General features: G+C 49.6%; 1 pseudogene across 1 annotated transcript; it reads right to left on the reverse strand.

The window, feature by feature from the left end:
• Positions 1-404: 404 nt before the first annotated feature.
• LOC310774598 (intraflagellar transport protein 122 homolog pseudogene) lies at positions 405-3893 on the reverse strand (annotated as a pseudogene). The gene has a single exon. The product of its transcript is annotated as an intraflagellar transport protein 122 homolog pseudogene (transcript).
• Between the last annotated feature and the right edge of the window lie 226 nt (positions 3894-4119).

A 4119-nucleotide genomic window follows, 5' to 3' on the forward strand; every position in this document is an offset into this window, starting at 1 on the left:
CGCCATTGGCCATTATAGACTGGATGAGTGCTGGATGTTAGTTAGTCATCTTCAAATACAGCTTCATCTGACACCTCAGGAGTTTCGCTAGCTCGAGCCGATTTCCTGCGCTTCGCCTCATGATTTGGTGAGGTGAACTCCACTTTTCTCTTTGGCACCGTTGGAGTTTGTTCTTTGTGCTGGTTTGCGCTAGAATTAGGAGTAGAGCAGAGCTCTCTCTGATGTAATCACTTTACCAGTCCTACTTATTATAGCCTCTAGGATTTACTCTTTTATTCGTGGGGACGGACAGAAATACGGACAGACCCATTTACCGGCCTCTTTGGCCACGCCGTAAGAAGGCAGATTAGCTAAATGATAGAAAAACAGAAGTGTTTAAAAGAGCTGCTCTAGCTGACAGTAGATCAGTTGGGTTCGTCGATGGGTCTGCGACAGTATGGACAGCCGTTGTGCTGAAGCACCATAAGCTCATAATCCTCACTGTGGAACATCTTGAAGCAGTTGGGGCACATGGTGATGCTGACATCAGGTAGTAGGGAGCAGAAGTACTCCCACTTGAGCGGCCTGGGCCAGCGCTTGATCAGGATGTCCCTCCTGCTCATGGAGCGCAGCACTGAGCGACTCACCTTGACCGGCACAAAGTTAGATGCCCCGTGTTCTAAGCTAATTTCGGCTATGAAAGGGTTTTCCTCTACATCATCTACAGCGTCATCCATCTTTAAAGTCTGTGCCTCACTGTCACTGCTCATATCATGCCAGCGTGCAGCTTTCCTGTCTGTGTGAGGACCCTCTAGGTCAATAAGCAGCACAGCTTCCTCATCATCGATGCCCTCCTCCAGGTAGAACTGAACCAGAGGTAACACCTCATATGATGAAGATGAGTAGATGAAAGGCTGTTTGCAGTTGATGCACACACTCCCCTGGTTATTCAGCAGGGGGTTGTTGGTGGAGCAGCGGTAGCACATCATGCCCTGAATCAGGTCCTCACTGTCATTGAAGGGTTTGGAGCGGATGGTGAGGCTGCCCAGTTCTATGGACTCCTGGAAGCGGGAAGGAATGTGGAGCTCCTGGAGCTTCTCATAGGAATACCTTGCGAGTTTATATGCACCCAGTTTTCGACTCTCCTTTGCCAGTGCATACAAGGTCTTAACTTTGGAAATGCCCAGCGGTATGTCCTTTGTGATGTTGTTCAGGAGGAACCTGCAGATGTTGAAGAGCGTCTCTGGCAGGTGGGAACTGAAGAGCTCATCCGTATAACGCTGAATGGTGTGATAGACATGGTAGACCTCAGCCAGGTGCTGAAAGCGCTCAAACTTCTTTAGCATCTCATTCTTCTGTTCAACACTTTCCCTCGCGATCTCCAGACACTGGATAGACAGCATGCAGTAATAGTACCCTGCATCGTTGAACCTGCTCTCCACGACTGCATTGTGGGTAAGCTGCTCCAGCACTTTCACAGCCTTGTTCTGTCGTCCCACCTTGTGGAATGCTTTTTGTGCCTCCTCGAAATGGTCATTCTCAGCCAACCATTGGGCATATGGTACATAAACGTCATCTTTGAACTGGGTATGCTTCTCCACCAGTGAGAAGGCCTCATCCCAGTGGCAGGTTTCCACATGCAGCTGCACCAGTGCCTGCAGGTCTCCCATCTTGGAATAAGTCTCTGAGGCATAGCCGTGGTGCTTCATCCTCTTGAAGTAGAGCGCGCACCTCGCCAGCGGTTCACGCTCTGCCTTGTCCAACTTACGAGCTATGTTGATCAGCATATCTGCCCAGCCATGGTCTCCAATAATGTCTATGGCTTTGACGTGTTCTCCTGCAGTCAGGTACATCTCGGAAAAATCCTTGGCATATTCGTACATGCGCAGGTCAGTGTACATGCTCAGGGCTCTGGATTCTTCGCCGGTGCATTTGTAGAGCTTGGCTGCCTTGTGGAATTTCCCCTGGTAAGCATAGATGTCTGCCAGGAACAGCTCATTGTTGTTCTCACCCCGCTTCTTCCTCTCCTCGATGCTGTTGATGAGCTCCAGGTAGCGCAAGTCCCTCACTCTGATGAAGGCCTTCTTGGCTGTGTCAAAGTCAAGTCCCTCCAAGGCCTCTGTGGCCAGATCCTGCCAGTCGTTGTCCGTCACGCCCAGGCAGGCGATCTGGTAAGCCTCCTTAAACATCCTCTTCTCCAGGTACTGGTACATGGGCGCAGACTGGGGCACCTCTACAGCAAACATGGAGTAGACATGTAGACAGAAGATATTCGAGCCATTGTAGCTGACCACAAAGCCTTGCAGCTTCTGTTGGTGCACGGGGAAGTTACTAGCTTTGATGTTAAGGTAGCCGCTGCCAGAGAAGCAGATCAAGTCCTCGCACTGGGTGTTCCAGGCCACGCTGTTAGCATTAGGCTCCTGGAAAAGCAATTCCTTAGTGTTGATGTCATAGACCAGGAGGGTGTTGTGCTCATCCACCACGGCCAGCTTATTGCGTGAAACACTCATGTCCAGGCACCGCAGCGATGTTGACAGCTTCAGCAGCGTGATCGCCAAAGGGTTGTCTACAAATATCTTCAGGATAGCCCCATTCTTCAGCCCCACCAGCAGGCCCTCTCTGCCCGGTGGGCCTCCAATTACTTTAATGTAGTGGATGAGAGATTCCATCATCCATTCTTTCTCCCTGACACTGGTGAAGGACAAACATTGGAGCCTCTTCTCCTGACACAAGATGATGTGCTGAGAGCAGACCAACAGCAAGTTGCATTCCAACTCCCTGCGGATCTTCTCCTTGATGCGGTATTGCATGTCTGAAGAGTCATCTGAGTAGAGCTCATAGATGAGAATCTTCCCAGGCAGCTGAATGGCTAGACGGTTCCTGTAGATGGCAATTTTTTTCACCAGCTCACGGCACTTGATCCTCACTCTCTGTTCAGTGATGAGATGCTGGACAATGACATTGGTCATGCTGTCTCGGTAAGCATAGCAATCTTCATAGAGGCTGTGAACCGTACTGAAAATAAGTTGGTAGCAGGCGATGGTCCCATCCTGGCAGCCCAACACCACATAATTAGAGTCAGGCTTGACCCGGCAGGACCACACCCAGGAGTTCTGTTCTCCGATGGTGCCGAGCCGCACCCCAACTTTAGTGTAGAGGGAGGCCCGTTTGTCAGAGCCACCCATGACTATATACTCACCCTTGGATAAATAACTGACGCAGCAAGGGTCATAGGTGAGAGTCCTGTCTTTCCCAATCTGCTTTCCATTGAGCTGATATAAGGACAACTTCTGACCCCAATCTGCCACAGCCAGAATGTCATTGGGCTCACCCTTAGAGGGGTTCCAGGCTATGGACCAAATAGGAGAGGAGGAGCCTCCCGGTCGCTTTATCTTGACCGTCTCCTCCCCATTTCTGTTCTGGATGCTCACTACTCCATTCATCATACCAAGGGCCAGGTGCTGGCCATCATTTGTCCACCCACAACATGTTATCTTGCTGTTCACTTTATGTTTGGACTCCGATTTCTGCTCTGGGGACCACAGCCCAAAGTCCCCAGAGGAGCAGGAGGCAAGTTGGTTTGTGACAGGGTTATAGGCAATGCACTGGATAGAGTCATTATGAGTGTATTGCAAAATACGCTCCAGTTTAGATGTCCATATGATGATGCTTTTGTCTGCCGACCCCGAGGCAAACCTTTGACCATCTTTGGCATATGACACACAGTACACTGTGTCTTTGTGTCCCTTCAGTGGCTGGATAAGAGCTCCAATTGATGTGTCATAAACCAGGACACGAGATCCTGCAGCAACAATCAGCTGGCTGCCATCTGGTTTGAAGGCAAGATCATAAATACTTTGCTCGACTTTGTTAAGATCGTGAACTTTGTCTATCCATGCAGGAACTGCTCTCATTTCCGCTGTTTAACTGCAAACTAGAAATTCCACACACTTGGTCCATGGTCCATGTTGTCGCAGGTTCATGCTTGATTGGCTGGGCTGTGAGCAAGAGTCATCCAATGTATAACCTCAACAGGGAAGGATTTATGATATCATTAATGATGTCACAATGTCTATGACATCATCAGTGGGTATGACAGCATCAGAGATTATGCATTTCTATGGCATCAGTTCACTGGAC

Source organism: Poromitra crassiceps (assembly GCF_964638095.1).
Source record: "Poromitra crassiceps genome assembly, chromosome: 1".
Taxonomy (NCBI): Eukaryota; Metazoa; Chordata; class Actinopteri; order Beryciformes; family Melamphaidae; genus Poromitra; species Poromitra crassiceps.